The sequence below is a fragment of the Plecotus auritus genome, assembly GCF_963455305.1.
Source record: "Plecotus auritus genome assembly, chromosome: 9".
Lineage (NCBI taxonomy): Eukaryota > Metazoa > Chordata > Mammalia > Chiroptera > Vespertilionidae > Plecotus > Plecotus auritus.
Genome location: NC_137783.1, coordinates 134,910,046 through 134,920,003, shown reverse-complemented (window position 1 = coordinate 134,920,003; position 9,958 = coordinate 134,910,046). Strand labels below are relative to the sequence as shown.

The window sequence follows — 9,958 nt, the reverse complement described above, 5'->3', positions numbered from 1 at the left end:
TCCCAGACACCCCTGCCTGCTACCATAGTCCTGTGGCCATAGGCAAATTATCCTGTTTCCCTCTAGGAAGTCCTTGATAAAATTAGGCACTTTGGAAAAAGGAGTCAACAAGAGAGGGGATTCAGGGAAAGGGTCTGATCTCTGGGCCTCTTGGTTTGGCTGCCCCTAGGTTGGTTGCTGGAAGTTTAGAGACCCCCACCCCAGTTCTCTCTCAAAGAGGGGGCAGCTTATAAACCCAAGTGAGGTGACCCTTCTGAACTCATGGAAGAAGAACAGACCATTTTCCAAGACTGTTGCATAATGTATGTGTTACCAATCATTCTACTTTTGACATGTAGAACAAGAGATGCTAATCCACTCCAACTGGAATATGAGGAAGGAAGCAGAGGGATTCAAAATCAACACTTAACAGTGAAAGCCCAGGGAGGGTCAAGAAGAGACAGGGACTGAACATGGGAGGGAAGAAAAACCAAAAGAGAGCGAGAAAGAGAGAAGCTTGGGCTCATGATGATAATGATGTTGGCCATTAACTGATAATTACATTTGAGGTAAAGTGAAAAATTTTAAAAGGAAAAAAAGGTTCACAGAGAGATATCGCAGCAGAACACAAAGAGAAAGACTGCCTTGCCTCCAAGATCCTCTGTTTCTTGGGCAATGTGTATATTTTTAGCTCCTCCTAGACCACTTTTGTCCATCTGCAATGGCATCCCAACCAGCACACCCTTTCTGCTAATCCCAGAGTTCCCTGGCTCCTTGAGCCTACCTAATAGCTCTTCATTACCAGTCTCTGTTGCTTGGAATAATTAGCGAGATGCCATTTGAAGTGGCCATCCTCCATTTCTGTGTTAAGTGTAAAGCTGACCCTCATAAAGAAACCAACTGCCTGGAGCTGGATGGGTCTGGACCTGTAGGTACAGAATAGAGCAGGTGTTGTGGCTGTGCTCTGAGAGCTTTGATGCAAACCCACAGCAACTTGGCAGTAGTGACAGAACAGGCAGGGTCTGAGGACTCTGAAGAGCCACCAAGGAAACCTCACCTTCAGCTGCTGTTGATGTGGTGCTGTTGAAATTGTTCAACACCCCTGGGGACACAGTGTTTACCCTGAAAAGGCCATGATTGCACATTCCCTTGAAATTAGGCACCTTGTTGGATGTATATGGCAAGTAGTTTGTATTTTTTTAAATATATTTTATTGATTTTTTACAGAGAGGAAGGGAGAGGGATAGAGAGTTAGAAACATCGATGAGAGAGAAACATCGATCAGCTGCCTCCTGCACACCCCCTACTGGGGACGTGCCCACAACCAAGGTACATGCCCTTGACCAGAATCGAACCTGGGACCTTTCAGTCCGCAGGCTGATGCTCTATCCACTGAGCCAAACCGGTTTTGGCAGTAGTTTGTATTTTATTATAAATGTGACAAGAATACTTTCGGCCAAGTGGCAGGTGGTGGGGCAAATTTACTGTTGTGTAAAAGTAAATTTACTGTTGAGTGTGGTCTTTACCAGCCCCATAGACTGGTAAAGAACACTCACATTGTTGGAAGAGGTGGGAATGCATCAAATATTAAAGCCAGCCCTGGCCCTAGCTGGTTTGGTTCAGTGGATAGAGTGCCAGCCTGTGGACTGAAGGGTCCCGGGTTCGATTCTGGTTAAGGGCACATGCCTGAGTTTTGGGCTGAATCTCCAATAGGGGACATGCAGGAGATAGCCAATCAATGATTCTCTCTCAACATTGATGTTTTTATCTCTCTCTCCCTCTCCCTTCCTCTCTGAAATCAATAAAGATATTTTTAAATGGGGTGGGGGGAATAAAGCCAGGCCTGCCCAAGTCAGGGAACAAGCCAGTGCTTTTGGATAGTGACTGCTTCATGAACCCATGGACGTCAACACTTCAAAAGCAGAATTATTGATATACTCACTCAAGCGTGCGTGCCGGCACACACACACACACACACACACACACACACACACACACCCCGTTCCTAGCACACACAGCAGCCCCTCCCCCAGATTTCCCCATATTAGCTAAGAAACTTTATCTTTTTGATGCTCAAGTCAAAAGCACAGGACTCATTGAGGATCCCTCTTTTTCTCTCATTTCTGGAACATCACATCCATAAACAAACGATTCCTGGGCACATTCTGTCCCCAGAGATGTCAGACAATTTCCACAGCAACATTCTCTACCACCTCTAACTCCTCCTAACATTTTAACATCTACAGATTCAAAGAGAGAGAGAGAATCAGAAGTCCCCTCGTACAATAATTTGTTTTCCACCTCTGTATCCGTGTTGGGACCAGTCACCTGTACCACTTTAGGATAATTTAAAGAATAATTGGGGTTTGTAAAACTCCATTTTTCTTATTTTTTCTAACCTTTTTCATACTACTTTTACAATTATGCTCTTAAAGTGTGCTCTCTGCAAACCCCACCCAGTACCCAGAATCAAAGTGGTGATGGCAGTTCTCAGTGTCTATGTTACTTCAGGTCAAATTAGGGGAAGCTTTCCTGATTATTCCACCAACACCATCAGCTTTCACATAAACATCTACTAGTATTTCTCTGTAAATTGCAAAAGATTTGTCAGCATCATCACCTACTAATTATATTCTCCCCCTCTTTGACCAGCTGTTCTAACATAGCACCCAATACTGAAGGCATCTGCTCTTCTTCAGGTTCTTAAACAGTAAGATGTTTCCTTGAGCCCCGTGCAAAGCACTCTTTGATCATCTGTTGGGAGATGCCTGACTCTGGAGTCCTCCATCAGGACCCTCTAGTAAGGTGCGTCCTGGACACCAGGAGTGTGGTGCTGGCCTCTTTCTTCCTCCTGCTGGGCACAGTCAGCTGTGCATGAGCCCCTCCCACAAGTTGGTTCGTTTGCCTGGGGGGAAGTGGGGAAGTGGAGTGGGAGTGCCTAAGTCCCACCAGAGCCAGCCGTGGGCAAACTAAGGCCCGCAGGCGGGATCCGGCCCGTTGGGCTGTTCTATGCTGCCGGAGCCGAAAGAGCGGAGGGTTCTCTTGCTCTCCCCTCCGCTCCTTTACTTTGAATTTATATTAGTTCACACAAACACTCCATCCATGCTTTTGTTCCGGCCCTCCGGTCCAGTTTAAGAACCCATTGTGGCCCTCGAGTCAAAAAGTTTGCCCACCCCTGCACCAGACCCTACCACAGAAGCGGGCTGCTTGGCGCCTGCTTTGCGGCCATTGGTCCCATGGGAGCTGGTGAAGCGCAAGGCACAAATGAACAGACGCCCCGTGAGATCTGGACCATTGCCTCTGTCCAGTCTGGGCGATTTTCCTCAGCGGCCCCCAAGTCGGGTTAGGGATGCTCTTCACAAGGCCACCGCCCACCTGGCAGCATCTGAAGGGCACCTACTACCGCGACTACCGCGCAGAAAGCACCCCGGGGGGCTTCGAGGGGCTGTTCGCCCCCCAATTCTGGTCCCCTGGAGCACTGTTCCTGCTCCTGGAAGCCGGGCCGCTGTGCAATCAGGGTCCCTGAAATTGTGGCTCTCCCAGCTCCTCCCACACCCTCCCCGCGACGACAGTGGACCCAGAGCGGCAGGGAAGGGACGGAGGGCCCGATTGCTCAAAGGTTGTCCCCAACAAGTGGATGAGTGGGACGCAGCGTGATCTTCGGATCCCTAGGGCGGCTGCGCAGGCATGTCCCAGGACCCTGCCTTGCCACTCCCCAGCCCGCCCGCCCTTTCTCCAGGCAATTTGGCAGCGCAACCTGGCCGTCTATTGGCCAGAAGCCGTGCCCCGCCTAGAGCGTCCGCTTTCTCACTTCCAGCTGGGCATCAGACATTCCCCAACAGCCCGCGGAGCGCCATCTTCCACTCCTAGTGCCGCGATCACCAGCAGGGTTGGAGTGGATTCCTCGCTGCTGTGAGTGGTTCTGCAGTCGAGTGGGACCTGGAGTTCTTAGGAGTGATTGGCATGGAGGTTTGGGGGTAGGAGGAGGGAGGGATAGGCGGTTTCTCATGGTGGGAACCCGCTTCCCGCTCTCCACCTTCAAAGGCCAAGAATTTTACACCTGGAAAGTCATTGTGGGGGGGGGGGGGCGGGGCCGCCGCCGGGGTCGGGGGGGGGGGGGGCAGCTGTTCCAACGGGAGCCATGAGTAGCTGGGGGTAAGGGTGGGGGTGTTGAAAGTGCAAATTACAGAACTGCACTCCAGAAGTACTGCATGGAGATCTTGGGGGTGGGATCCCCGACCTTCCTTTGTCACAAGTCCACAGGGGGTAGTTCACCGGCACAAAGTTTAACCTGACCCAAGCTCCGTAATTTACAAATGAGGAAACTGAGATGCCCAGGCGGGGTACAGGGAGAGAGTGTGAGGAAAGACACCCTCTAATTTTAGTTATTGGTGGTGGGCGGGGGGAGGTGGGGGTGATTCTTTCCTGCCTTTAGGGTGGAGTGGCGGTGGCCAAGTCCCACAGACGCCACCGCAGGACCGGGTTGCTTGCTGCCTGCGTTGGGGCCTTTTGGTCCCCTGAAAGCTGGTGGAGCGCAGGGCATGGACAGACGCCCTCGGGATCCAGACCGCTGCCTCTGTGGCGTCTGGGCGATTTTCCGCAGCGGCCACCAGGTGTGGCCCGGGATGCTAGTCCCGCCGCAGCCGCCCACCCCGCAGTGCCTGAAACGCCCTGGGGCAGCGCTGGTGGGCTGTTGGCGCCGCAGCTCAGGTCCTGGGCGCTGTTCCGCTCCTCGCTCCTGGCCACCGACAAGCAATCAGAGCCCAGAAAAAGCTCCTCCCACACCCGCCCCGCGCTGGCTCCGCTCCTCAAGCGGCGACAGAGGGCTCCGAGGGGTGGGGAAGGGATGGAGAGGCACACTTGCTCAGAATTTGTCCAGAAAACGGAAGCTGGCGGTGGACCGAGAGTGGGAGCGAGTGGATGGGCGGGACGCACGGGATCGTCCTGATCCCTAGGGCGGCTGCGCGGGCCTGTCCCTGGACCCCGCCCTGCCACCTGCCAGCCTTTCCCGCCAAGCCACTTGGCGGCAGCTACCTCGCCATCTATTGGCCAGAAGCGGTGCCCTGTCTGGATCTCCAGCTTTTCCACTTGCAGGCTGCGCTGCGCAGGTTCTTTTTACAGCCCGCTGAGCGCCATCTCTGCAGCTTCTGTGACTCCCAGTGCAGCGGTCACCAGCACTTTGGGGGCAGATTCTCTGCTTCTGTGAGTGGTTATTTTGCATTTGAGTGGGACCTGGAGTTTTTAAGGGGTGATTGACATGGAGGCATTTTCCAGGTGGGCGGTGGCCCATTGTAGAAACCCCCTTCCAGCTCCCGGCCTTCAAGGTCAAGAGTTTTACACCTGGAAAGTCACTTGAGACAGTCCAGGCAGCTGTTTCAACAGACCTGCTGTGAGAGCTGGAGTGGGGTAGAGTGTATATTAAACGTGCAAGTTGAACCCTAGCTGGTTTGGCTCAGTGGATAGAGCACTGGCTCGAGCACTAAAGGGTCCCTGGTTCGATTCCAGTCAAGGGCACATGCCGGGGTTGTGGGCTTGATCCCCAGTAGGGGGTGTACAGGAGGCAGCCGATCAATGATTCTCATCATTGATGTTTCTAACTCTCTCCCTCTCACTTCCTTTCTGAAATCAATAAAAATATATACTTTTTAAAAAGTACAAATTGCAGAACTGCACTCCTGAAGTACTGCGTGGTAATCTTGGAGGGTGGGGTCCCCTACCTTCCTTGGTCACAAGTCCACTGCAGGTAGTTCAAAGACACAAAATTTAATCAGCCAAGTTTCTTAATTTACAAATAAGGAAACTGAGATGCCCAGGTGGTGTGTAGAGAGAGGTTTTGTGGAAAATGCCATCTAATTGTATTTGTTGTTGTTGTTGGGGGAGAGGAGTCCTTTCCTGCCCATAAGGAGTCTCCACCGTTGCTGCCCTGTGCCTTCTCAGCTGAATACCTGAGGGGAGCCCTCTGCATATAACTCTGTGTGTCCTGTGAACAGAGACCACCTTGGTCTGTCAGCTTTATCTCCTCAAAACAGGAATTCAAACCCACTCTGCCTTGCTGTCCTTCCTTGCAGCCTGGCCTGGAATGTCTCCAGGCAGTCACCCCTAGAAACCATAGGGTGTACTTCATTTGTGACTGCCCCTAACTGCATGGTGTCCAGTTTCTTGCCAATCAGGGTTTCACATATTTTGCCCATTTTGTCTTCTTTTGTTTTCAGACAAAAGGAGGGTAAATCCGGCCACTCACTCCATTTGGCCAGAAATCCAAGGTAATACCTGCTTTAATGTTCTTGTCTACCAGTCTGTCACAGGTGTCTCTTCTGGGTCTGTTTCTGTTCATTGATTGCTTTCCACATTATTGGCAATATTTTCCTGCTTCTTTTATCCCTGATCATTTTTGATTGGTAAGCAAGCATGGTTACTTTTATATGTTGGGGGTGCTGGAGATGCTTGTATTCCTGTCACTGTTTTTCAGCTTTGTTCTCACACACAGTTACTGTCCTTGGAAACAGTTGTATCCTTGAAAATCTTGCTTTTCAAGTTTGTCAGGTGGCACCATAGCAGCCTTTTGCAGAAGGGCTGGTTTTGTCCAGCTGTGGAGGCAACAGCTTTCTGAGTACTCTGCCTCAGTAGCTCCTGAATTATAAAGTTTTCTAGTTTGACCTTGGGGCACAGAAACTATTCTCACCCCGGTCTGCATCTCAGAACTGGTCTATCTTTTCCCTTTGTGGACTTCTTCCCCTGGCTTCCAACATTTTCATCACTGCCATGCACTGGCAGAGACTTAGCTGAAATTTCTAGGGGAACACACTGCAGGTCTCCAACTCTCCAGCTCTCTGTCTGTATAGCTGCTGCTCTCTTCTCTCTAGCACTCTGACTCACACACTTGAACCACCGAGGCCTCCCATGACCCTCAGCTTGTATTCTCAAGTTGGGAAACAGCCAGGCTCCCTACCCTGAGTTGTGGCCTGGAAACTGTCCCAGACAATGAGCTAGACATCCGTGGGGCTACCTCAGTTCACTCCCACTCTCAAGGATCAGAGGTCATGGTTCTGAGCTGCCTGCTGCCCAGTATTTGAAAGCTGTCATTTTGTATATCTTGTGTTGTTTTAGTGACTTCAAGTGTGAGGATAAGCCTGTTCCTATATCTTCATCTTGCCAGTAGTGGAAGTGTGTTAGATTCTCTTGGAACTCATCATGAATCCTGTGAAATGTGAAGAGAACAAGTCACTCAGTGCTACTGAATATGACCAGAGTACCAGACCTGAGGTTTCACAGGTATGTTTGCACTTTACACCTCTTGGCTGGAACAGCATTCTATAGCCATTGTGCTACATTAGGGTCCTGGGAGGGGACTGTTCATAAAGAATGGCAGTTATGGTCCCTGCTTGTGTTGTTCCAAATATGTTTGGGGGCATCATCCACATATGTGTTTCTGTAGCATGAAATGATAGTGTATGAATTAACAATTCAAAAAATGCCTTGTTAGACAGGATGGCTAATCAACAGTATGGACACTTAATATTGGAAATATAGGCATGTCTAATAGTAACAGAGCTCATATTTACTGAGAAATTATTTTGTACCTGGAATTATGCTTGTCACTTCCTATGGATTATCTCATTTAATATTATATGCAACTATCTGTGGTAGATGTTATCACCATCTCTTCTTTACAAATGAAAAAAAAAACAAAACAAAACAAAAAAAAAACAATGAAACGCAACTTTCAGAAAGCAATGGACTTCAGAGTGAGGATATTGAACCCAGGCAATCAATCAGAGCCCAGTTTTTGACCAGCACACTCTATTATTCAAAAATGGGCAAAATTTGCCGAAACCGGTTTGGCTCAGTGGATAGAGCATCAGCCTGCCGACTGAAAGGTCCCAGGTTCGATTCCAGTCAAGGGCATGTACCTTGGTTGTGGGCATGTCCCCAGTAGGGGGTGTGCAGGAGGCAGCTGATCGATGTTTCTCTCTCATCGATGTTTCTAACTCTCTATCCCCCTCCCTTCCTCTCTGTAAAAAAGCAATAAAATATATTTTTTAAAAAAATGGGCAAAATACTAATTTAAACTGAGCCAGACATAAATGATTTTAGTGTGCAGAGAGAAGAATGTTTATTTATTTGTATATAAATATGTATATTTATTTGTATTTGAATATGTATACCTGTCTGTATATCTAGCAGATATTGGGATGCATCGAGCATTTTATTATATTTCTTTAGTGCTGTTTATACCATATACATAATAGAAACTCAACAGATGTTTGGGAATTTTTGAAAGATGATGTTTCAAAAGTCCAAAAGATGTATTAAGTATGTCCAGCTTTACTAGTCACTAAACAAATACAGATTTTAAAAACAGTCAAATTAGATGACATTTCATCTACAAATTGGCAAACATTTAAAATGATAATACTGAAATTATTATTATTAAACCACACACTATTCTTGTTGGACAATGGGGGTGAGTTGATGCGACTTTTCTGGAAAGAAGTTTGGCAGTGGATTTGTTGTGAAATACATTTATAAGCTTAGTCTCAGTGTTTCCACTGCCAGGAATCTGGTCTGGGGAAATAATCAGATGGGAAGACAGAAATGTTTAAGTGTAAAACTGTTTATCATATCAGAGTAGTAAAACATTGGAAACATTCTAAATATCCAGCAAAGAGGAATGGATTAAAAATTATTGTACACGAAAATATCACATTGTGTTTTCAAAGGTTTTTATAGAAGTGAAAGCACTGGTGGATAGCTTAGTGAAAAATAAACTCTTAGACAGAATAATATAATTTAAGTAACATAAGATTTATATCTGCATATTAAACCTTAGGGGGGAAAACAAAATACACAATATTTATCTCTGGCAATGGACTAATGATGGACATTTTTCTCCATTCTTCACTATCCATCATATTATCGATTACTTTTCCAATTATAAGAACATGAAACACTATTATTTAGGGTGATTCTGATAGAAAGTTTCATCTTTCCTTTCTTAAGGATGCTGGCATGGAGCAGACGTGTGCCGGCACACCTGATGGTCATTCTCCACCTGACAACAGAGGATGTGGCAGCTCCGTTGCACTTAAATACGAAGTCAGTGGGCATGAATCATCTCTTAAAACTCAGAACCCAAATTGTATAGACAGTGAAAAATGTTATTTCACTTTTACTTGGGATAAAAGATTCGGAAAATTAGACCGTAGTGTGTATACAGCATCTGGTGAACTCAATGAGAATATCTACTCGGCTCTGACAGCTAATGAAAATTTCTGTGAAAGGATGGAGAAGCATTTTAATAAGAACATTATTGCTTATGATGAGAAAACAACAGGAGGATATGTAAATTTAGGAATGCCTCTCAAGTGCCTCCCTACACATTCTCGTTTAAAAATATAATTTGATAAAGAAATAGGAACAAGAAAGAAAATGATACTTCCTCCACCGGGGAAAATGATCAGCTATTACGCCTATATAAAAATCCCAACGACGTCAAATGCATTATTTTTCAAGTTGTGGCTATTGGGAAGGCAACTAAGAATATTGTTAAAATCAGGGAGTTTCATGAAAAGGCAAGTACACTTTGTGTTTATGCCTTGAAGGGTGAGACTATCCAAGAAGCCCTGTGTAAGGATGGTCGATTTCGGTCTGACCTGAAGTGGAAACTCATAAAAATCATAAGAAGGTTTATGTAAAACAGTCCAGAGTGGAGGATGTATCTGGGAAAACCTTAGAAGTTGAAATTCCTAAAGAGCCACCTGTCAAGAAATGTACCCATAAGGGAATTGAGCAGAAGAATGAAAATGCCACTGGTGAAATCAGTCCCCAGGATCTGATGCCATCTCAGGTCCAGGTTCTCAAACCAGAGACGATGGAGAGACTGAAGATGTAGAATACAGCCAAAAAAAATTTCTCCCACCTCAAAGTCTAGGACATGATATTGAGGATAAAAAACACCGGACAATTTCCGAAATTAAAA

The 9,958-nt window shown here is 46.9% G+C and overlaps 1 pseudogene across 1 annotated transcript; it reads left to right on the top strand.

Annotated features, from left to right (window-relative positions):
- The first annotated feature begins 5,041 nt into the window (after window positions 1-5,041).
- Window positions 5,042-9,871, top strand: LOC308257990 (serine protease FAM111B-like; annotated as a pseudogene). Its single transcript, XR_013961683.1, has 4 exons — window positions 5,042-5,181; window positions 6,192-6,242; window positions 7,087-7,251; window positions 8,980-9,871. The product of XR_013961683.1 is annotated as a serine protease FAM111B-like (transcript).
- The last annotated feature ends 87 nt before the right edge of the window (window positions 9,872-9,958 follow it).